This window comes from Megascapheus bottae, chromosome 29 (assembly GCF_031878675.1).
Source record: "Megascapheus bottae isolate mThoBot1 chromosome 29, mThoBot2.hap1, whole genome shotgun sequence".
NCBI lineage: Eukaryota > Metazoa > Chordata > Mammalia > Rodentia > Geomyidae > Megascapheus > Megascapheus bottae.
In genome coordinates, this window is record NC_143537.1 from 4,281,576 (window position 1) to 4,306,669 (window position 25,094).

The 25,094-nt window shown below is 39.0% G+C and overlaps 2 long non-coding RNA genes across 7 annotated transcripts in view; one reads left to right on the plus strand and one right to left on the minus strand.

Annotated features, from left to right (window-relative positions):
* LOC150044547 (uncharacterized) overlaps positions 1 to 17,855 on the minus strand; it is a 47,488-nt gene extending 29,633 nt beyond the window's left edge. The window contains exons 1-2 of the long non-coding RNA XR_016533085.1: positions 17,699 to 17,855; positions 13,640 to 13,742 (exon numbers count right to left, since the gene is read on the minus strand). This is a non-coding gene — a long non-coding RNA (uncharacterized LOC150044547). The remainder of the gene's footprint in view (positions 1 to 13,639; positions 13,743 to 17,698) is intronic.
* Positions 17,856 to 18,011: 156 nt separating this feature from the next.
* LOC150044548 (uncharacterized) overlaps positions 18,012 to 25,094 on the plus strand; it is a 604,944-nt gene continuing 597,861 nt past the window's right edge. For all 6 annotated transcript variants that reach the window (XR_016533087.1, XR_016533092.1, XR_016533090.1 and 3 more), the window contains exon 1: positions 18,012 to 18,111. This is a non-coding gene — a long non-coding RNA (uncharacterized LOC150044548). The remainder of the gene's footprint in view (positions 18,112 to 25,094) is intronic.

The window sequence follows — 25,094 nt, forward strand, 5'->3', positions numbered from 1 at the left end:
AATAGTCTCACTGGACAGATTTCATAGTCTAAAAAATCCTCCTCAAAACCAGAACTGATAATACTAATAAACCTATGAGCAAGTTCCTTTTTCAGGAATTCAACACATTAATTTAATATATATGTAAACATCTTGTATCCATACACTCTATGTCATAGCACCTATAGTGACTCAGATATGGCCTTTCTTGGAGTTTCTACCTGAAGAGGTAAAGAGAAGAAAAGAGATGACTTCAATGAATCTGGGTAGGCTTACTGCTGAAATATCATCAGACTATTCAAAGGCCATCTGAATAAGTTATTCACAATAAAAAAGGAAAGGAAGAAAAACATCACAAGTATAGAGGAAAACATATAAGTACTTCTTTTCCCCCAGGAAGTACTTGGGATTGAACTCAAGGCCTCTTTCTTGATAAGCAGTACTTTACCACTTGAGATACAACTCAATCCCCTTTATGCCTTGATTGCTTTTTGACATAGGGCCTCTCTTTTTCTGAGTAGTCATGGATTTTCCTGCTTAGGCTGGTTTCAACCATGATCCTCAGATCTCAGCCTCCTGAGTAGCTAGGATTTATAGGTGTGAGTTACTGGTGCCTCCCTTGGACGAGGACTTTTTCTAACAGGCTTACTTAGTGGCTGAGAGTTAGTTAGCTGTCAGGTGCTACTTTAAAGTGTCTCAACATAGTCTGAGATATATTCACAGCACAAAACTCTGGGAGCACAAGCATTTTCCCCACATCGCTGTGACAATTACCACCAATGGTTCAGTTATGTGCAAGGAGCAAGTTAATACTGCACATCTCACAACTGCTGGCAGACTTTGCTTAGAGACTCATTGAGTCATTCAAAGAGATGGGGATGGTTTCCTATTATACTCCTATGGTTCAGACTTGACCATTCTGTATTTTGTTGCTCTTCTTGAAAGCAGTTATAAATTCAGGGCATCTTAATCAATGTCATCCCTTTCAATGTGTCTTACCTACCCCACCCAGCCCACTTCTTCCCTTGCTTAATTTAGTTATTTGAAATAGTTTTTCAATGACATTGCAATTTACATGAAAATAAAATCAAGCTTTCCCTGACGTCGTTTTCCCCTGTACACATTGGTTATTGAGTATGTGGTCTTACGCTACAGTTCTATGTCAGGTTCTGCCAATAGTGATTGAACCTTTGGTGCTTTCTTCCCTGTTTGATCAGGATGATCTGGGTGCCACAGAGGCTTCTTTTTTTTTGCCAGTCCTGGAGACTGAACTTAGGGCCTGTACACTGTCCTTGGACTTTCTCAAGGCTAGAGCTCTACCACTTGAGCCACAGCACCACATCTAGCTTTTTTCTATGTATGTGACACCAAGGAGTTGAACCCTGGTCTTCGTGCATGCTAGGCAAGCCCTCTACCGCTAGGCCAAACTCCTGGCCCCCACGGAGGCTTCTTAAATCACCACTTGCATTTTTTATTAACAAAAACTTTCCTATGACTTTCCAGCTGAGAATCTAAAAATGCAGTTTTTTCTCTCAGAAATGTTCTGAGAGGATGCTTTAGACATCCTCGGTTAGATATGATGACAATGCAATGAAAAGTTTTGCATTTGCAGTATTCTGTCTGGATAACAGATTTTTCCCCCCAGCAAAATGTGGATGATGTTTTAATTTCCCCATGGCCTTTCGGAATTCTGTTAGCAGTGAAAAAAAGTTTCAAAGTATTATTTCTTACCATAAGTTTGAAAATGCTTTTTATTTCCTCCTGCATATAATATTTAAGTTCACTTTTCTCCTATTAGCTTCTTTCTCCAGAAAAAATAGTTTCATTTAGTTATCATGAGCTTACTCTTTTGTCATTTTCTTATTGATACACATTAATGTACAAAGCAACGGGTTCTGCTGTGACATTCTGAATGTTCATATCATGTCAACCCCCTTTTAAAAGTAACTGTAATTTTAAAAATTATTGTAAAGGGGATGTACAGAGGGGCTACAGTTTGATAAAAAGTACACTTCTTTTTTGGGTAATGTCACCTCTTCCCTTGCTCTCTGTCAGGCTTTCCCTCCCATTCCCCCACTCACAAGTTGTACACAACTTGTATACAACAATTTTCAGCATAGTGTCCAGTGAGCCACACTGCTGCATTTGTTTATCCTTTGTCTCTCCATTTCTGTGCCTCCCTTCAAACTCCCACAGACAGATAAACAGACAGAACAAAATGGAAAGACAAGAGAAACTAAAAAGAAAAAAAGACCCTCACTTTCATTTCCTGGAGTTCATGTGGATATATATTATTTTGGATGATCAGATGCACATAGGCAGTGTGCCTTTCTGTTCTTCTCCTGTCTCCTCCTTTGGTTTCACTATATGTGAATGCCTAGAGACCTGCATAATTTCTTATGCCCAAGTATTTTAGATCTAGTTAATTTTTGTGTTTTTTTAAAAACTATCTTTAAGTAGTTGTACAAAAAAGGAGTTGCCACTTTATGTATCAACCTCTTTCTTAACTCCCCTTTCCCTTTCTATGTCTTCTCTAATCTCAGATCTTATATGAGAACACAAAATACTACCCTTGCAAAATCAAGCCCATTGTTTATATGCCACACACAAATCTCCATTTCCTCACTACCACTCAGAAGAGAGAAGACCATGGTTACAATAACAATACTTCAAAGACAAACTATACATTTAAGTATGGTAAATAAAAATCAGAAACAACAGTAATAAGAATAGAAAAGTAAGAGATTGGGCATGTGTAGGATACACTAGGAATTAAAATCATCAATGCTTATATTAAAAATGAGGTGGCAGGAAAAGCAAAAAGGGGCGGAAGAAATAGTGTTCTGGATCTGGAATAGAAATGTGAGGAGAGAGGTAAAGTCCCCCTGTGTGCTGGAAGTGGAGGACTGAAGACAGAAGAAAGAGAAGGTAGCGAATAGGCTCAACACTGCTGAATACAGGTGGGTAAATTTCTTCTTTTTTTTTTCTTCATTTCCTCTTCTTCCTCCTCCTCCTTCTCCTCCACGCTGAAGCCTCTCCTTTTCCTTTTCTTCTTCCTCCCTTCCTCCTTCTCCTCTTCTTTCTCCTATTTCTTTCTCCTTCATTGCCTTGGTCAGAGACCCAGAAACTTCAGGGGAAATAGGTCATTTACAGAAGGATCTTGGGAGGTCTTTCCAGGGTTATGCCCTGGCCTGAGACCCACAGTTTGATTTACAAGTATGTTTGCCTAGCAAGTACACTGATTCTCATTAGGTTCCGTATGTAAGTTGATTTGGGGAAAAAAAGTAAGAGGATGGAGAACACTGGGGGAAATTAGAATTTCCTAAAGCCATCCATTAGTGCTGTGTTGCTGCTAGCACTGAGTGTTTTACAAGTTGACAGTCACCTCAAAAACTTAAGGGAAAGCAGTTTCTATAGCAACAGTGGAACCATTTGAAGTGTGACTTGATAATCTTTTCTTATAACTAAGAAAGCAGAGATACAGAAATTCATTAAAGATATATTTCATATCTTCTAAGTAATGCAAATTCAGGGCAAGTATACTCTTTGACATGTCAAATATCTTGCTGACATCTCAGTGCGTTAAATACTGATGCATCTTAATGGTTTGATTAGCTTCCCAAGATGAATTTTGGCTGCTAGTAATCATGATTAAGGATATGTATTATGGACTTGATTGCCTTGGGTTCAAACACTAATACTCCCAATTTTAGTTCATTGCTATATCTGTTCCTGAGTCTTTTATCTTTAGAATGAAAACAAATAAATCTACTCTGAATGTTTGTAAGCCTTAAAGAAGTGGAAATATATGAGCAGTGTCTTGTTGGTGAAAATAGCTTAACAAACACTGCCTACTGTAAATAGCAAGTCTTTCAGAAATGGACTGGCTTCCTGTTTTCACAGATAAAACTGGAATTCATAGTCCATTTAAATAAATGCAAGCACAGTTGGCTCAACTTTCTAACATTTCTATTTGATCCAGGCATCCTCACCGGCATAGAAAGTAATACAAGATGAGCACTGTGTCATTACTTCCTTTTAAGTTACATATTTGTCCAGTAGGCCAGGGGAATGATGTGCTGTCAACCCCTTTTCAAGGTCCACTGGCAGAAGGAACATGGGAAGGCAAAAGGCTCCTTTGGTGGAAGCTTATAATCAGTCTCTCTTGTATTCTCTGCATGACTCCTCATACTCTAGCCTTGGGTTGGTTTCTAGAATAAGAAAGGGTCCTGCTTCAGGATTTCATGAGTACTATTCCTTCACGGGCTCATTTTCTTTTCTTGGTTCTTCCGATAACTGAATGTTTGTAATCACAATAGTTTCAGCCCAGATGTTGTCCCTCTTTCAAAAATTGTTTTGCCAGATCATTTTGTATCAAATCAATCCATTAAAAATTCTTAGTGTATTTACAATTTGTAATGATTGACTTAAATTAACTTGTGGAGCTGCCTGCCTCATGGATTAATGTTTCATGCAGGAAGTGACTGATTTCATTCTAGTGAGGGATGTAGGCACTTAGTAAGTGAATGATTGAAAAGAGTGGATAGGCACACAGAAGAGTAAGTCCTCGTTTGGACCAAGATTCTACTGAGTTCTTAAAAGAAAAATGGGCAGTGCGAGATAGGTGATGTAGAACTCAAGAGAAGCATAAGGGAACATATAAAGGATTTCTTTTGAACCTGAACACATAACTACCAGGTCAGGCTTCCTATTTCCTGCACACACTTGAAAACTGCTTCTCCTTGTCTCACTTCTGTTATTGGGTAACTTTTCCTTTCACAGTCCTCCCATTCCAATCTTATTATCCTCCTACTTATAGAAATGAGGTGCCACCCTGTAGCTCTAAAGCAGAATATTTTGTTAAAACATTCACATCCACAGCCACAGGGGATTGCTTAGATAGCACAATCATGTTTATGTAGCCAGGAGCAAGAAACGATGACTTTCCACTGGAGGAGATCACTTAGCTAAGAGCTATGGGCTTCCATTAACCGTGATAACCACAGTCTAATTTCACTGCTGAATGAGAGCTGTGAGATAATTAGGAAAAGTGCATGCCAGAATGCCAGTGCATATTTCTCCTAAATTAATACAGCCTCATCAAATAGGTTATATTAAAAACAGACACTGTATGAAACAAGATCACTGATTGGCTTAATTAATATGAACCAACAGGCAGAGTCAGGGCCTACATTAACCTTGGCAGTGGTTGAGAGTCTGGGGAAACTTCACGGAACAAAAATGATTTGGAGGAAAAAAATCTGTGCTCCGAGTCTGGATATTGTGCACTGGAGCATCTGTTCTGATCTCCATGTCCAGTCCAAAGGGTCTCCTTTGTAGGTCAAGGGAGGAGAGCAGACCATACAAAACAAAAGTCTCCATTATGGTTCAAAGTTCACAGGTGGAAATAAACCAATAAAATGACAATGTCTAACATCTTTTGAATAAATAGGATTCCAAAAATTAAATCTTGAGGAGAATGGGCAAAAGATTAGAAGTATTATTGATCAAAATTTCTAAGCAATATATGGGTCATTTCCAAATGCTTCTGATAATTACAGTGGCTATGTATCCCAAGGGAAATTAGTTTCACAGTCCTTCCTTTCTTTTCCTTATGGGTTTTTTTGTTATTGACATCTTAAGATATTTTAATTTCTAGGAAGAAGAAATTTTTGTTCTGTTTTGAATGATATTCCAAGAAATTCTTAGTTATTTCAAGCACAGCCATTTTTAGGTTGCCACATTTAGCAAACATATATGAACTGCCCAGTAAAATTTTAATTTTAGATAAACATGCAATATCTAAGACATCCTTGAACTGAAAAATTGGTTCTGAAATTCCAATTTAGTTGAGTGTCCTTTATTTTATCTGAAAACTATATGTGGCTTTTATATTTCTGAAACCATATTTTCTTTTTCTTTCCTTTGTGGTTTTTAGAGAGGATTTCACAATGTATTCCAGGGTGACCCTTGAATTTATGATCCTCCTGTCTCACCTTTCAAAAGCTTGTTTTACAGGCAAGTACCACTACTGTGTTCACATTGTTTTTAAGAGGAGTATCTACTTCATTTGCAGTGAAGAAGACTAGAATGTGTTAAACAAAGTAAAAAGTTCTATAAAATTGCCGAGCAGTACCTAATATTTAATTTAGTTAATTGGTGGGGATGTAAAATAAGTAAGGTTCACTTTAGACCTGTGTCATACATTGGATGTGATGGGCCTGGATTCTGAGGACCAATGTGTCTCATTTCCAGAGCTTGTTCTCTTTCCACTTGTCTTCTTGCTTGCTCTTCAGGCCCAATGTTTAGCACTTGAGTTCTAGTATGGACATTTGTGAAAGTGTTCTGAGATTTCAGGCTGGTCCTCTAATATTTCTATCCTTCATTCTCATAAAGTACAATGTCTTGTTAAGTATAAATTGCTCTGAAATATTTGTTGAATTGAATTGGGTACTCATTTGCATATGGATTATAGGGAGGGTTGTGGTATACAGCAGAGGGATTAAGAGTTCAGGTTTTCTGGTCCACTGACTCAACTCTGGGCTTATTTAATTTCTTTACACTCTGTTTTCTCAATGATAAACACACCATAATAGAATAACTAAGCCACCACATCATTATAGAGGATAGAATACATTTTAAGAACACCTACCATGGAACTAAGCTTTTAACAACTGCTCTTTGAATTTCAAATATAGGAGATTATAAATGAGCAAGGCACATTGAAAAGTTTGGGTGCTGAATAAAAAAAATACAACGAAAATAGGACTTGGTTTTAATCCTTGCTCTGATGGGGGTAATCAACCCTTTCCAACATTTTTGGGACTCACCAAACTCACATTTCTCCATGGCAACTTCTGAGTTCAGGTTTGTAATCAGAATAAAGGAAAGGTAGGAGCTCTGGGTATAATTTTTTCTAGTTTTCCTTAGCTAGATAGTCCCTTTCCTTTGAGTATCTGTGACTACTTTTTATCAAGACTTAGACATCTGAGAATGTGGTAGAGCCAGAAAGAAAAAACAGGGTGCACATACCAACATCTATAAGTATATGATAGAAGAAAGATGGCCTTTCATTCTGTGATGTCACGATATTACCTTCTTTAGGAGTTAACCTATATTTGGGAGTTTTACTCTGTGAATTAAGAGAATATTTTATGTGGTTTTTAATATAAACTATATCACTCACCAATGTGATTGGTAAAAACTAATCTTCAAAGTCTAAGTAATGGCTCTGAATATCACTGAATTTTTATTTCCTTTTGTCATGATTGAAGTTTCTCTTCCCCAAACTGCCAAGTATTTATTGGAATATAAAGAATAATTTATGAATAGATCTACTGGGCAAAGATTAACCTTTTCCTTTGTTGCAAAACCCTAAGTCCACTGGAGTGAAGCTCTAGGAGAATTAGAATGCAAGAGCTCATCAGCTTCTGTTGCAACTATAAAGAAAATGACACAGCAGCATGAATGATGAAGAACTTAAAAGGAAATGCAATAGTTTTTTTTAAAACCCTATTTTAAAATTTTACCTGTGTGATTTCACCAGTGGAGAATAAAATTCTTGGGATGAAAGCTTGCAAAGTGAAATGTTGTATGGTTCACGTTTTGTAAGAAGAGAATGCATTTCTGATCTGCTTTTTTAAGATTCAGATAGCATTTTTGAAAAGTTCCTCTTCATTCTGAGGCTGAAGGTGGAGCCCTTGTGCTGTGTCCAAGCGGTGTTCTCTGCAGTCACTCCTCAAGCTTGTTTATGCAATTCTCACAAGGACATAGGACAGTCCAGAAAAGAAATGTTGCTTATTTTTTTAACTCCTAGTTTACCACTTTCACATCTTGTATAATCTGGGTAAAAGAGAACTTTGTGGCCATGGAACAATCAGCCCTTTGAGCCCTGGAAGTTGAAGGGTTTTTTTCCCCAATGGCCTCTAGTTTTAGTCATTTCTGGAGGATAAGAGGAAATGGTCCCTGCGCATGCATGTTTCTATAGAATGATCCTGATGTGGTCTCAGTTTCACAATCTGTATAATCAGGGGATTTGAGCCTGTTGCTGTTTACAGTTCCTTTTCCCTAGAACATTCTTTGAATTTAAGGTGAGTTTCTTTGTTTTGGTGCTGGCACTAGGATTTAAACTTAGGGACCTAGCTCTGTTCCTTGTAGTTCTACCCCTTGAGCCACAGCTCCACGTCTGAATTTTGGTGGTTAGAGAGTCTCACAGACTTTCCTGTCCCATGCTAGCTTCCAACCTCCATCTTCAGATCTCAATCTCCCGAGTAGCTAGGATTACAGGTGTAAGCCTCTGGTAAGGTGAATTCCTCTTTGTCTTCTTACCTCCCTCCCTCCATTCCTTCCCTCTATTCCTCCTTCCCTTCTCCCCCCCCTTTATTTCTTCCTTCTTTCTGTTTTCCCTCCAGATCAACTTGCCTTGTGAAGATCTAGGTATGAAAGCAAGGACAGAAAGGTAAAAATGGGAAGGAGATAAAAAAATTCACAGCAATCAAATCCCTACTGTGTTGCCAGAACTTCACAAATAACATCTCATTGTTTTTTTTTTTACCAGACCCTATGAGGGATCTGATTATTGGCACTGTTTATTTTTAATGTATAGAGACACGGAAGGTCAGTAGTATTATGTAATTTGTGCAAAGACAGGCACTGAAGTAGTAGAGTTGGGTTTTGGACATTCATCAATCCAATTCTAAATTTGTGTTTTTGTTCCATTGCAAATAAGGCTTTGTGTATATTTGCAACAGAAGATGTAGCCAATCATCTCCACCCCCCTTGGGGTAAACGGAGGATCTAAATTAATAAAACATAGCATGGATTTAAATTATGTGAAGATGTTATTTATCCAACAGTATCCTATTTTTGCCATGAGCATGATAAAGATAATTAACAGACTGTTTTGACAAGTGGCACTGTCATGCTATGCATTGATTTTCTCTGTATTTCACATACTTGAGAAACATTCAGGAATTACTTTTAATATTACTGGCAAATATCTTTGCTTACTTAGTTTATACAGCATTCCTTTTGATATCATGTCATAATTAGATATATCTTCTCTAATTTGAATCAAAGAAGTATCTGAAATACCTTCTAACATTTTTTCTAACATTTTTATGTTTCTGAAAACCTTTATACTTTGTGATATTGTTAACTGTTATTATTTAGTAATGGTCTGTATGCTAGATATAATGTAAACCATTTGGATTCCTTGAAGATGAAAATAAGCAAATTTTATTTTATTTAATCATTACAATTTTGAAAGAAATCACAATTCTTATCTTCTTTCTCCATTTTGTGTTTGTCCAGCTCTTTCTTTTTTGTTGTTTTTCTAGCTACTGTAGGTCAAATTTTTCATCTGTATTGGGGAATAAACTTTTTCTTAGCAGTTTTTTTGGCCGATATAAATCTCATGGTATTTTTGAAGGTTCACTGCCATGTTAGTTGTATTTTTTTCCAGGTCACAATGAGGTACTTGTCAGTAAAATAAAGGGTAATTTATTAGACTGCATTCTAATAAAGTAAGACTTCTGAGCAAGACACCAGTGGCTGACATACGAAATCCTACCTACTCATTACACTGAAACCTGGAGGATCAGTTTCAAGCTAGTCCAAACAGAAAATTCTTCATTTCCAATTAACCAGCAAAATGTTGGACTGGTGGTGTGGCTCAGGTGATGGAGTTCCATCACCAGTACCAGAACAAAAACCCAAATGATGATGATGATGATGATGATGATGACAAATTATATGGCAGACAGTATCATAATGATTTCTACTCATAAGACATTCTGAGATGAGATACTTAGTATTCATGAAGTTTCAAGCATTTATTCAGTTCAGTGTCATGATTGTATTGTTCTTGCTGTGTGGGCGGGAGTGAGTAACTTCACTTTTGAATCATAGTGAAACAATGAAGGCTTTAAAGATAGGGCATGTGAATAGTAGGTGCTATTTTGGCTCTGAAAAAAATATACCAGTGAACTCTGCTGCCATTGCAAAGGCACCTGGTGAGAAACACCTGGTGCTTTTCTTTTCTATTATTAAAGAACTTGATGTCAGAAAATAAAACGAAATAAAATGCTGCCAGTGACACATTCTGAAAAGATGGGTATCAAATCTTTGGCTTACGGAATTGATAAGTTTCCTTCTTACAGTGGTATGTGTGGCTATTTATAATGATTCTGTCATAAAATATTTTACATGGACTCTCTACTATAATTCAGCAACAAATAGTAATTAATACTTTGGCTGATGTCTTTCAAAGCATTCCCATGTGCATACATAAACATATAAATACTTTTCTAACACAACAACCCTGCTAATCAGATTACTTTTAGGACTTGTGAATATGAATGTTTTGGTGAATATTGCTTTAGCACATGTAAATAGGAAGTGTGAATTTTTTTTCATATGGTTATTCTTTTGAAAAAATGTCATGCTAGCAGCCACAGAGCTCTAATAAATAGATACACTGTAATTTATTGAGTCTTGGAGTACTCAGCTATTGCAAATTGCACTGTGATGAACACATCTGGCTTGCCATTCATCTCTGATACCTCTTGATTCTCCCTCCACAGCACTGTGGGTATGTTCTTGGACTGTCCTGTCCACGTCAGAATATTAGCATCCCTCGCTTCTACCAAAAGATGAGAGGAACCCTGACATCTCCCTGTGCCTCCAGACAACCCAAATTTCCCCCTCCTTCCCATGTTGCTAAGGATCCCCTTGGGAATCCAAAGCTTCTCTCTGGCGGGCCATGGACCCAGAATAAATTCAGTCAAGAAAGGATTCTTACACAGTTTGCTACTGTTTTCTAACTAGCCAATTCTAAGGTACATTAGTCCTCAGTTTCTTTAGCTGTTAACTGGGAAGATGATCTACCACATGGAGTTTTGGGGAAAATTAAACACAAGACATTACAATGCCTCACACCTGGAAAGCACTCAGTTAGTATCGTACCTACCCAAATTGAGAGAATCATTTATGGTCTCAACTTATTTCTGTCCTTTTAGGCTCTCTAAAAGAGGCATGCCAACAACAAGAGTTGTCTTCAAGTTTTTTGTTTTCAGCTGTGTGGAAAGGATATTTAGGGAGGTAGAAATTTATAGTTATGCACGAGACATCATCATAGTCAGTATTTGAGTTATGTGGAACAGTATGTCAGGCAATGTGGGGAAAAATACTGAGATGCCTAATATGCTATGCATTTTATATCTCATACAGTTTATTTTTCAATTTTTATATTTGGCAGCATGTGAGTAAAGTGATGTGATGTATATAATTTGTAAATAAAAACACATTGTGCTTTCTTGCCCCAAGTTATTTCTTTGCTCATGGGTGTGAGAACAGCATTTATTTTGGAGACCACTTGCTGGGAAGATAGAAATTCTTTTTTTATTTTGGAACAGAGGAAAGGAGTTGTAAATTTCACTGCCGTTCAGAGTGCCTACAATTCATTGTGTGTTATTTCAACATCATATGCATGAAGTTCATCATTCTTGGGGTTTTCAATAACCGCAGAGTTATGCTTTAAGTGTTCCCACCCCAGTCTTTCTTTCAAGATTGATTAAAATAGGAAGGAAAGTGAAATGTTTCCTATGTTGTGGATTGCCTTTCCTTCTGCTTTGAAAATGGGAAATCAAATATAATATGTTGTCCCTTTTGCAATGTCAACAACAAATATCTCGAGAAATACTGCCCTAGTTAATTAAGTCTTTTCCTGGTCCCTCTGTTCAATCCTCTTTGAAATAAGGTGCCTAAGAGATGTGGAGTTGCTATAGACTTCAAACCTGCATCCTAATAACAGGTTTTAGGAGCTGCTGGAGGGAGTGAGCTGTGTATTTGGCAGTGTATACCATGTACATTTTCAGTCCCGTGTGTATGTGTGCATTCATATTTGATTAAGAGAAGCACCACTGGGACATGAACTCAGGACCTTGAGCTCTCACTTGGCTATTTCAACTATTTCATGCTCTACCACTTGAGCCACATCTCCACTTCTGAATTTTTTCTTTTTGCTGATTAATTAGAAATTAACATTTCATGAACTTTTCTGCCTTGTCCCCAGCTTATGCTATTTATTATTTTTATTGATGATGATGATGATTTTAGAAAATACTTGGTTTGAACTTATGGCTTCATATTTGCTCAGCTTGCTTGCACATCTGGTGCTCTAGTATTTGAGCCACACCTCTAGACCAATATCTATTTTTATTCTGATATAATCAAAGAGAGAAGAGAGTCTCTCATTTCTCAGACAAACCCAAAACTTGAAGAAATAAATGAACAATAAGGTAGAAAGTTAATGAAACAGGACTGTTTCATCCATATCAGTTGTCCCCACCCTTTCATGTCCAGTGTAGCTACCCTATCTACTATGTAGAAAATATTTTGTGAATAATGTAATTTCTATGCCTGCAAGCAAAACAGTGCACATGCTTTTTCACACATGAAAATGGACAGTGTATCCCACTGTCATTTTTTTTGCCAGTCCTGGGGCTTGAAATCAAAGCCTAGGCATTGCAGGTTAGGCACACTCTTCCACCAAGCCACATTTCCAGCCTGTTCTATTGTTATTTGAACTGCTTTTTTTTAAACCTTGTAATATAATCAAGATACTTCCCATGTCAGTATATATAGATTTACAGTCTTTCTCAAAGCTGAATAGAGATTCCTCTGCATGGATTTATTATATTACTTTAGCTACTTCCTAATTCAATACTGAGGTGGTACAGCATAGTGTACATTAATAGAAACAAAATTACTGTTTCAGAAGGTATGCATGTTTAAAGTTTAGACCCACTGATGATGTATTAATTTGTCCTCCCACAAAAGGGAAATGTCCTATTCCTTTACATAATTTTCAAAATTCCCAATGAGGCAGAGTATCTTTCATATGTGTCTTCCTTGGCCTGTTTTCCAGATGTATGACTGGGAGTGGTGTTTTTAGATGTGAACTTGAAAAAGCTCTTCCTGTCCTGCTGGTTGCTTCCCTGTTTTGATGCTGTCCTGTTGCCAAAGAAACCAGAATGGTGTCTCTAGGAAGTGCCCTTGACTACTGAGTGAGGGAGAGACTGATGGTACCATCCACATTTCTCAAGACTGAGAAACAACACTGGAAACTTCACTTGAACCACTCATCCACAAAACTCAACAGAGTAAATAACAGAACACGGATCAAGCCTGTTGGCTGTTTGGCAGGCAATGTGTGATCAACAATGCCTATTCTTTCGGCTGGATTTTGCTGTATTTATCGGTTACACCTTAACTTACAATGCCATCAGGGACTGAGACTTGATTCCCCAGTACTCAGAACACACAGAGCAAAATTACTTAATATCTTGGCCTGAGGTAACAATATCTATTTCACCGAGGTCGACCAGACATCCAATTCTGTGGGGAGGTACTGCTGTCCATCACAACTATCCTATATGCTATTTTACTATTTTTTTTCTGCAGCTTTCCTCGGTGTGGGGTAGTAAAAAGCTTACAGAGAAAGATGAACCCGAGCGGCACTTTGTAGAGGCATGTAAAAGAACAATGCCAATTGTTATGCATATGGATTATTAGATGTACAACACTCAGTAAGCTTTATGCATGTTGTGTTACCTAGATAGAACATATGTGTGATTAATATGATTTTAAAACACAGTACCTTTTCCCATGAAGCTCTGATGCTCTGAGTAGTTTATATTCTCTAAGCATCTTTCCTTTTCCTCTTTCATCAGATTGCACTCTTAAAATTCACTGCATGGTCTCTGTAGGTAAGAGGAAAAGACTTAGCACTGCTATGGCCTTTCTGTTAAGCTCAGACAGTCCACATTTTCTCTGATTCTGGGATACTATTATGTTTTGCAGCCTCCTACATATTTTTCTTCTTTCATAGACAATTTCAAGTTTAATATTATATGTTTAAAAAGTGAGATAATTTTAAGGTCATAAAAATTTTGGAATCCTGCAGGCTTTAAAATACATGAAAAATGATTTAAAAAACCCTCACAGAGCCATTATTTCCATCTTTTCTAAAACTCACATACTAGTTAGCTGCATTGTTGTGGAATTACTGTAAGTTGTGCTTTAAAGGTATTAAGATTAACTTGATTAGAAGAAATGATAGTTACTAAAAAATTAAGATAGGAAAAAGGCCTGTATGTTTGTATGTTAGTAGGAAATTAATGAAATCCATTTGGTAGAAAATAAGCCATTTTAAATATTAATTTTGATATGAACTATTCTCTGGGCAAATATTTCATAACTCCACACTATATTAATATTAGAATTTTCCTGATAATTTGTGGCATTGAGAATAATAGGGCTTGTCAAAATGTACTGAAGGTGTCTCAGAAATTTTTCTTGAGGATACACTGAAACTAAAACAAATTACATGCCTCAGAATAATCTTTGCTGTACCTCTAGTCTGGTCCTGAAATGACTGATTTGCAGTTCTGAAAGAAAGCTCAAAAAGAATCAACTAGATAGAACTGTGATAAGGATAAGCTTTACTGATCAATTAGAAAATAACCTCAGGCACAATCGTTCCCCAAGCTAATGCACTGAAAAGCAGGCTACTAGTATTGTTTTGTGTAAGGTGTGTGTGCACTCATTTTGGAGGTGTTGAATTGACCTCTGGGCCACATGCTTGGTGGCTGGTGCTTTACCACTGAGATATTATTCCAAGCCCTTTCAATGTTGGTTATTTTTGAGGCTGGGACTGGCCTGGGGTGGAAAGGTTTGGGCTACATTCCTGCTAGCTGTGCTCCCTTGTGTCACTGAGGATGAAGGCAAAAGCCATGTGTGCCCAGCCAGAGTGTCCTCGTAGCTGAGATGACGGGTGCTTGCCATCAGGGCCCCTGGCTGATATGGAGTCGGGAGTACTTCGGACTGGAATGGCCTTGAATTGCTCAACCCCCTGATCTCCACTTTCCAAGAAGCTAAAATTATAAAGATGAGCTCTCAAACCTGGCTCAAAAATGAATATTTTAAAAGCGTGTTACATTTGTCAGAAAAGGTCTTTCCTATCAAAGTAGTTTGCTTCCTTCCTGTTAATCTTGAAAGAATTGTTCTCCTGGAGGGTTTCTGCTTTGGCCAGATGTGCAGGCCCTTGTTAATTACATTTCAGCTATATAATTCATTTCTGGAACACTTTAAGACATCCTGTTAGGAACTCCTTGAGTTTTGGTTACATCCTTTGAGTAAGCTACATCTTTTTGCAGACTGTGAACCTGAGCTCAGCCAATGTGAGAAGAAGGGTGGGGTCTGCTGGGTTAGGGATAAAAAGGGAGCAGCCAGACTGTTCTCTGTGTTTACTTGCCCACTGTTTGGCTGATGGAGCATTCTTTTGCAGAAGTAAACTTGGCTTTGCCAAATGCCTTCTGAGTAGGCGTCCTTATTACTACTACATGACACCCCAACATACTAGCTATTTCTTTTTTTTTCTTCCAGTCCTGAGGGCTTGAACTTTAGGCCTAGGTGCTGTCACTGAGCTCGTTTTGCCCAGGGGTAGCACAATATCACTTCTGGCTTTTTCTGTGATTAATTGGAGATAAGAGTCTCAAATACTTTTATGCCTGGGCTGGCTTTGAACCATGATACTTAGATCTCAGCCACCTGAGTAGCTAGGATTAAAGGCGTGTGCCAGAGGTACCCGGCTATCCTGAGCTATTTCTAACAGTATTTGCTGTACTGAAAGGGTTAGATTATTAAGTAAATCTTGCAGTTTCTCAAGAAGAAAACAATGAGTAGGATGGTTTAGGGGTCTCACAGAAGGTAAAAGGACAAGAGGGAGATCAGAAAACCACAGCATAGCTAGGTGGAGAAAGCTAGAAGATTGTGTAGTCCCTGAAAGGGAATGGTGAAACAGTCAAATAAAGGGGTGTGGGGTGGAATGAGGCTGAGTACTTATAATTCCTAAAACAGTTGGGATGATCAATGGAACACTTGTTTTCAGTGTACTTGTGACCAGAGGGGAGTGGAGCTTCTCAGGTTTCTCTTTAGGAGAGAAGGTAGAGGAGGAAGCTTCACCAGGAAGCTTGGGGGGGGGGAGAGTGAGAGAGGGGGAGAGGGAGGGAGAGAGGGAGAGAAGGAGAGAGGGGGAGAGGGAGAGAGAGAGACAGAGAGGGAGAGAGAGAGACAGGGAGAGAGAGAGACAGAGAGGGAGAGAGAGAGACAGAGAGGTAGAGAGAGGGAGAGAGAGGGAGAGAGAGAGAGAGAGAAAGAGAGAGAGAGAGACAGAGACAGAGAGACAGAGAGAGACAGAGACAGAGAGACAGAGAGAGACAGAGACAGAGAGAGAGAGAGAGAAAGGGAAAGTGCACAGGGAACTATCACCAGGGCATGGGGGAGAGATGAGAAGCATGGAAGGAGGGAGGGAGGGAGGGAGGGAAGGAGGGAGGGAGGGAGTCCAGCCTGAGAGCTGCTAGTGGGCTGGAAACATGTGCAGAGTGATCAAGTATCACAACAAACAAGACTGAGTTGTGGGAAGGGAAGGAGGCTTTCACTTCCCAGAACCAGCAGCTTCCCTGGCAATCTTACAGCAGAGGACCCACTTGCTCTGGGTTTTGCCTTCAGTACATCATATCCTGTTTCATTGAAGAGCTGGGGTGACTATGGCAACCAGAGAAACCTCAAAAGACATTAATATTCAAACACATATGGAGCCTGAGATCCTTTAAAACCAACACATCAGCAGAGGCATCAGCAAGGAGAACAATCATCAATGTTTGTAACTGATGCCTCTGGGGCCGCAGACCTGAATGGATTATTTTTAAATAATTAGCCACAAATTAATTGATTGCTATAATCTTTCTCTCTTGTCATTATCTGCGTGTCTGAAAAGAAGTGAAGTAAAGAGATTAGAATTCCTTCAGAGGTTTGATGAAATATTTTTGTTTTCTCTTAAATGTACGTTGAGTCTGATCATAAACGTTCCTTTCTGCCGGCTATTTTCTTTGTCCTCCCCTCCAGTGCTCTCTCCCACTTCCCTTGGCCGGGTTTATTGATTGAGTTTCTACCAATTTCTTCCTAAGCTGGCTTCTCAAACCTACTGTCTTCCTATAGATCTCAGCATCCCGAGTAGCTCTGATCACAGGCAAGAGTTACAGAAACTTGGTTAAATAATACCGTTATTTTTATTATGACTATTTACTGGAAGTGTAGGGTTTTGAACTGTGGCCTTGTGCTTACCACTAAGCCAGCTCTTTTCTTTTTTTCTCCCTCTGGTCCTGGAGTTAAACTCAGGTCCCTCGGCTCACTGAATAGATGCTTGTGCTTACCACCATTAGGCTACAAGCCCAGCTTTTTCTTTCTTTTTTTTCCCCCATATTTTTATTGTAATTAATAGAAGGGATACATTATATTCACCAGGTAGAATGTGCATTAATTCACATACATTGATACCCTTTCTCATGTCTTGGTCCCCATTTCCCTCCCCCACCCCCACCCTCATCTTGTTTTCCCCCCTTCCCGATCCTATTTCAAATAACCAAATACGCATATATCCAATATATCAGATAACCAGGTGAAATACTGTAACCATATGAGATAGCCAAGGGACAGCAAAAGAGATGAGAGATAACATAGCACATTAAGGACAGCAATCACTCATTCTATGGCTTTTGTTCCTATATCCTGGAGGTCTTTTGTTTAGCATCTTACTGTATACAGGCCTTATGTATCTCGGTTTTGTTCTATTGGAAATCTGGCTTACTTCACTTACTATGAGTTTTCCTAAGTCTTTCCATTTCCTTACACGTGCTGCGATGTTCTTCTTTCTGACGACAGCCCAGATCTCCACTTTCTTTGGGTTCTAGGCTCTGAACTTAGGCCTTGTGCTCCAGGTGCCTCACCTCCGAGCCCGCCCCCAGCGCGCTTCCGGCGTCCTGTCTCCTGCTCACCGAGCATGCGTGCTCTTCACTAGGCCATGGCCCACAAGCTCACCGAGCATGCGTGCTCTTCACTGGGCCTCGGCCCTCGTGCTCAGTGAGCATGCGTGTTTGCCAAGGCCACGCCCCCAGCTCATGGCCCATGATGGCAGCCGCGAGCTCGGCCCTGACCCCGTTCTCCCCATAAACACGCGAAGCTCAACACCCGCCATTGCCCCAAACGTGTCTCCCAGAGCTGAGGAGCCCGGTAAGTGACCAGGGGCCGCTTTTAGCCTCTCAGAGTAGAAAGAACCCCAGGAAGGAAGAGGGCGTCGTCTTCCCCACCCCTCATACCCCCGACCCTGAGGAAGAAAGAGACCAGGTCTTTCAGGTATCTGTGCCGGGGCCTGCAGGTGAACGAATCAGGGAGTAGAGACCCCAGTCGGGGCGACACGGGGGCTGCACGGGGCCTGCACGGGGCCGGGGCGTCATGGTCTGAGAGGAACTGGGCTGATAGGTTTTGGGAGGATCTGCGCATGCGCAAAGTTGTGCCTTGTGTCTCAGGCCGGAGGATCTGCGCATGCGCGAAGGTGTGCCTTTGCCTCTCAGGGTGGAGGATGTGCGCATGCGCGAAGTTGTGCCTTTGCGAGTCTCTCAGGCTGGAGGATCTGCGCATCCGCGGAGTTGCCCCTGTGCGCATTTCGCAGGCCCGAAGCGCGTGATGCGCGAAGCCTTCCAGTGGGATTTTTCATGTTTTGGTTTTTGCCGTGAAGATTGTTGAGTCTGCGTCTTGCGGTTGTCACGGTGAGACGGCTTTTTGTTTACATTTCGTTAGCTGTCAGATAAGGAAGAGTCGTAACCACAGCTCAACCGCTCGGCGCCTTCCTGGGCCTTGCACTCGGGCCGGCAGCCTGAGCGTCTGTGCTCAAGGCTGGCTTTTATTTCTTATTTTTACGTTTCCCCACACACATAAAGCTGCTGTGAACATGTGTACACAAGTCTTTGTAGCAGTATATGCTGTTTTTTTTTCTTTCTTTCTGGAATGCATTGCGAGGTATGAATAGCTTAATCATACAGTAGGTGTGTGTTTAAGGTTTGGAGAAACAGCAAACACATTTTCTGACGTGGTTATAACGTTTTATATTTTCATTAGCTGTTTCAGAAAGTGTGGGTTCCTTCATGCCAACACTTGGTACAAAGGCTGCTTAAAAACATTGGATCTGCCGTAATGGTGGTGATCTTTTTCCCTCCTTCCTCTTGAGCTCATGTGCTTCTGACAAGTTTGTTAGGGTATTTGCTTTTGAAGACGCCGAGAGAGTCATGATGTAGGTAGAACAAGCCATACATTCTTAATCTTTCCTTCTTTCCTCCCTCCCTTCCTTCATATCTTCCTTCCATATCTCCCTCTCTTTCTTTCTTTTCAAGTGGTTTCCATTTAAAATGTCAGTTTGTGAGTGCAGTGTATCTTAATGTCAACCCCTTTCATCATGACGGGTGGTTTACAGTTTCATAATCTTCCATAGGTAGTCATCTTAATTGCCCGATTAATTGCTCTTGGTCAGTTGCTCCTGGCATGATGTTTGGAATTTTCTCAGAAAATTTCGTCTGGAATAACTCAGGTTCAAAAGTTCTAATCCTACAGAACAGTTTCAACTTTTTAGTATAATGATTATCACATAGATAATGTACATACTTAAAGTAGAGAATTAATAAATTACCCATCACAGAGAATTATACTATGTATCATAATATGATACAGCTTTAGTCTTCATTATAAAAGTAGAATATCTTAAGTGGCCTGCTATGAACTATACTTTCATATAATAACCTTCACTTTCTTAGGCTAATATAGCAATAATAATTATTTTCTGGTTTGAGACTATTCTATTCTGGGAAATTACCAATGCTTAAAAATATGTGCGAGAGTCTGGCTTACTTCACTTAATATGATTTTTTCTAAGTCTTTCCATTTCCTAACAAATGGGGCGATGTCATTCTTTCTGACAGCAGCATAGAATTCCATTGTGTACAAATACCACAACTTGTTGATCCACTCATCAACTGAGGGACATCTAGGTTGGTTCCATATCTTTGCTATGGTGAATAGTGCTGCAATGAACATTGTTGTGCTAGTGGATTTAGTCTGACCTTGTTTCTGGACAATTGGGTAAATGCCAAGTAGTGGAATTGCTGGGTCATAGGGGAGTTCTATGTTTAGCCTTTTGAGGCACTGCCACACTGCTTTCCATAGTGGTTGAATGAGTTTGCACTCCCACCAACAGTGTAGTAGTGATCCTTCCTGGCCACATCCCCTCCAGCATCTGTTGTTATTAGTTTTCCTGATCCTGGCCATTCTAACTGGAGTGAGGTGGAATCTTAAGAGTTGTTTTGATTTGCATTTCTTTTATGACCAGAGATGTTGAGCATTTCTTCATTTGTCTATAGGCCATTTTTGTTTCTTCTTCAGAGAAGACTCTCTTTAGGTCTTTGGCCCATTTTTTAATGGGATGGTTGTTACTTTGGAGGTTAGTTTTGGAGTGATTCAATTTTTTGAGTTGTTGATATATTTTAGATATGAGGCCTTTGTCCGTTGTTTGGTTGGTGAAGATCTTCTCCCACTCTGTAGGCTTCCTGATTAGTTTACTAGCTATGTCCTTTGCCATACAAAAGCTCTGCAGTTTAATGCAGTCCCACTTATCCAGCCTTTCTCTGATTTGTTGTGATTCTTGGTCCTTATTAAGAAAGTTTCGACCTGTGCCAAGGAGGCCTAGTGTATCTCCTATTCCTTCCTGTAAAGTTTTCAGTGTGTCAGCTTTTACCTCCAGGTCTTAGATCCATTTGGAGTTAATTCTAGTGCAAGGTGACAAAGAAGGATCCAACTTTAGTTTTCTGCAGGTGCTTAACCAGTTCTGCCAGCACAACTTGTTGAAGAGGCTGTCTTTCTTCCATTCTATTTTTTTGGCTCCCTTGTCAAAGATTAGGTGGCCATAGGTCTGTGGTTTAATATCTGGGTCCTCAGTTCTATTCCATTGGTCTTCAGGCCTGTTCCTGTGCCAGTACCAAGCTGTTTTGAGAAATACAGCTCTGTAATAGAGTCTAAAGTTTGGAATTGAAATTCCTCCTGCGCTGTTCTTTCTGCTAAGAAGTGTTTTTGCTATACGGGGTCTTTTATTATTCCATATGAAATTTGGGATTGCCTCTTCTATTTCTTTAAAGAATGACATTGGGATATTGATGGGTATTGCATTGAATTTGTAGATAGCTCTTGGCAAGATTGTCATTTTCACAATGTTGATTCTTCCAATCCAGGAGCATGGGAGGTTTTTCCATTTCCTTAGTTCTGCTTTAATTTCCTTTTTTAGGGTTTTAAAGTTTTCGTCAAAAAGGTCCTTTACATTTTTAGTTAAGCTAATTCCTAGGTACTTTATTTTCTTTGAGGCTATTGTGTAAGCCAGACTCAAAGGAACTTAGGCTCAATGGTTTCCCTCATTCGTCATAATCAGTAGAAACCTTGGGCTCTACTAGCAGAGATCTGCAATAGAGCAAAATCTTGATACATAAGGACATATAATGTGAAGCTAATTGAAAGGACCTCCAGGATATTGAAACAAAAGCCATATAATGAATGATTGTTGTCCTTAATGTACTATGTTGTCTCTCATCTCCTTTGCTGTCCCTTGGTTATCTCATATTGGTATAGTATCTCACTTTGTTATCTGATATATTGAATTTATTTGTATTTGGATATTTGAAATTTGATAGGGAAGGGGGGAAAACCAAGACGGATGGGGAGTGTGGGGGGGGAGGGAAATGGGTACCAAGACATGTGAAAGGGTATCAATGTATGTGAATTAATGCACCTTCTATCTGGCAAATATCATGTAACCCTTTTACTAATTACAATAAAAAATTGCTTTGACTATGAAAAAAAATACGTGCAAGACCCACAATTTAATTTGCTTAATTTCTTAAATTTGGGGCCTTCGTGGGGAAAAAAAATCAAAAGAAAACAACTGGATTGTGAAATGTTTAACTCCAACCTCTTGGAGTCATTTTTACCTGCTCATCCAGCAACAGGAACCAGCTCTCTGTCACAAGGGCACTTTAGAAATGTTATGTTGTATGGTAGGGTAGTTTGTAGATGAATTGATGAGGTCATGTATGGTTACACACCCTCTCCTTTTTTAAAAAGTATACCCTGGAAAGAATATCAGAAAAGTAATGCAAAATAACAATCTCTGTTTATTTTTCCATTATTGGTATTTTTTCCCTCTGAAACAGCTTTTAATTAAAAAGCAAAGCAGAACCATAGCACAATTTTAAATATTCATAAATTAAATCACAAAAGAGATGCAAAGTGCTCACAGTATGACTAGCATATCTTTACACAGCCGAAGTCATTCATCAAATCTTAAAAAATAATTCTATGATTAAAAGTAGCTCAAATCTAATCACTGTAAGCTATACTAGTGTCCCTTTTTTCCTATTATAGCATTTTGATATTACTTCTGATATTGCTTCCTTTGCTAATGGAATCTACAAAACACATTTTAAAATTTATTAAAGAATGACTAAAATCTGCAAACTATGTAGTGTAATTTTCAGAAAATTCTGAGCATGTGGGGGAAATAAAATTCTGATATTACTCACTATACAGATAAAACTCTCCTATTCATGATTCGGATACTACTGTACTCTCGTTAGGAATTTTGCAAAAGTTAACTGGGTACAACAAGTAAACCTTGAAACCAAATTTTAAATCTGGTCTAACATATGGCCTTTCTAAGGTCAAATTTAAACCACTTTCATATATATTTCCCAAAAGTTAAAAATCAGGAAATGAAGTGCTTGGAGACTACGTATAAAATATCTACTCTTTCCCCCAAAAACTTATACACATAGCAGAAGAAAATAAAGAGCTTGATTTTCCACTGAGTTTTATGGATTTGCTGGTGTTACTATTTTTCTTTCTTTCTTTTAAACTCAGGTTGTTTCCAGAAGTTACAAAACCTTTATTTGTGGTTTCATAGAATATGTATGAGGAAAAGTTCAAATCTAGGCAAAATTAACTACATAACAGACTTCTATGAATTTGTGTTACACATTAGTTTATGAAAAATGTGCAAATGTAGTGAGTTTATAATTAGAATTGCATAAGTTCATGAAATTTGAAGATGAATGTTTTATTGAATATGCTTTGATATATGGCTTTCTTTTATTGCAAACTTAATGATATGCAAAAAAACCATGTTGTGAGCAGTGACGAAATCATGTACTAAGTGCATAGCTTTGTTTGCCATCATGTGTATTTTCTTTCTCTGTCTCTTCCTTCCTATCTCCTTCCTCTATGGACAAACAGTTTTTCAATTTGTTAAAGTAATTTTAATAGTTGACCACCTATGAGAGTAACTTGAACTGTATGTCTTGAAACCTAACTTTCTCAGCTAAGACATGTGATATCTCGTAATAAGAACACAGGATTTCTGCTTTCTTCTTACTTAATTAGAAATCAGATTGAGGCTATAAAAAGTCACAGTTTTTCTTTGCTACCAAATCGTCAAACTGAGAAAGTTTGTTAAGCGATTCTTTTTGCATAAAACAGCACATTTGATACTAGAAATGATAGAAATTCTGGTCATATGACTGTTAGAAATAGATGTAAATAAACTCGCAGCTTATAACTACAAAATTCCTTAAAGCAAAGTAGCAGTATTTAAGGTTCAATACCTGGTCTTAATGCTGGCACCCATGACTCTCTCAAGAGGCTGAGATCTGAGGACTTTGGTTTTAAGCTGCCAAGGCAGAAGAGTCTGTGAGATTCTTACCTTCAACTAACCACTACAAAAGCCAGAAGTAGAGCTATTGCTTAAGTGGTAGAGTGTCAGCCTGGAGTGAAAAAGCACAAGGACAGTGTCCTGGCCTAATTTCAAGCCTTAGGACTGGACAAGAAGCCTTAGGAGTTAGGACAAGAAGAAGCAGTCTTCTGGCATTTTCTAAGCTGGATAGAGCAAAGTTAGTCATATTTTATAATGATGAAAAACCTGCTCTACTTACTAGTATGGAATTATTTATTAAACCCGTGGTATTTATGGGCATAGGCACATGAAAGAACATAGGCATATCTAGGCATGAATGTGAGACTGTGTCTCAAAAATGACCAGCAGGGGCTGGGAGCATGGCCTAGTGGTAGAGTGCTTGTCTTGGCATGCAAGAAGACCCGGGCTGGATTCCTCAGTACCACATACATAGGAAAAGCTGGAAATGGTGACTCAAGTGTCAGAACACTGGCCTTGAGAAAGCCAAGGGATTGTGCTCAGACCCTGAGTTCAAGCCCCAGGACTGGGAAAAATGTAAAATACATAAATAAAAAATGATCAGCAAGAACTTGAGCATTAATGGCTCACTTCTGTCTATTCAGGAAGATGTGATCCAAGGATCACAGTTGGAGTCTGTCAGGATAGGATTCTTTGAGATCTACCTTTAATAAACCGTCAAAATACTGGACTAGAAGCGGAGTTCAGATGGTAGAGTGCTAACTGTGAACAGGAAAGCCAAGTGAAAGAGTGAGGCTCTGAGTTTTAAGTCATGGTTGCTGACATGTGCAAGTGCATGCGCACATACACAGGAAGACAGAGATGAACACACACACACACACACACACACACACACACACACACACACACACTCTCTCTCTCTCTCTCTCTCTCTCTTTCTCTCTCTCTCTCTCTCTCCCTCCCTCCCTCCCTCCCTCCCTCCCTCCCTCCCTCCCTCCCTCCCTCCCTCCCTCCCTCCCTCTCTCTCTCTCTCTCTCTCTCTCTCTCTCTCTCTCAGGAAGAAATAGGCCTGAGATGTGGCTCAGTGGTGAGAGTGCCTGCCTAACAAATATTCTAAAACCTTGAGTTCAGAAAATGAAGGAGCACACAAAAGTGATTGATACTACATATAACTGCTTTGTATTGTAGGACAGATCAAATTTTCTAAATGAGAGTGTTAAGTAGGCAGATAATATATATCTATAATAAATATGTATTATCATACTTAGCAATTATAATGCTTTTCTACTTACTGTGCATTATAGCTGGTGTATTTTGTTTTGTTCTGTTCTTTTAGCCTTTGCCTAATGTACTGTTTCTAACATCTTAATGAGGAATTGACACTAGATAGGGAAAGGAAGTTGATGAAGGTCATATAACTTTTTTGTTACCATGTTTTTTGGATGTAAGGGTTGGGTTGATTAGGCTCATTTTAAGG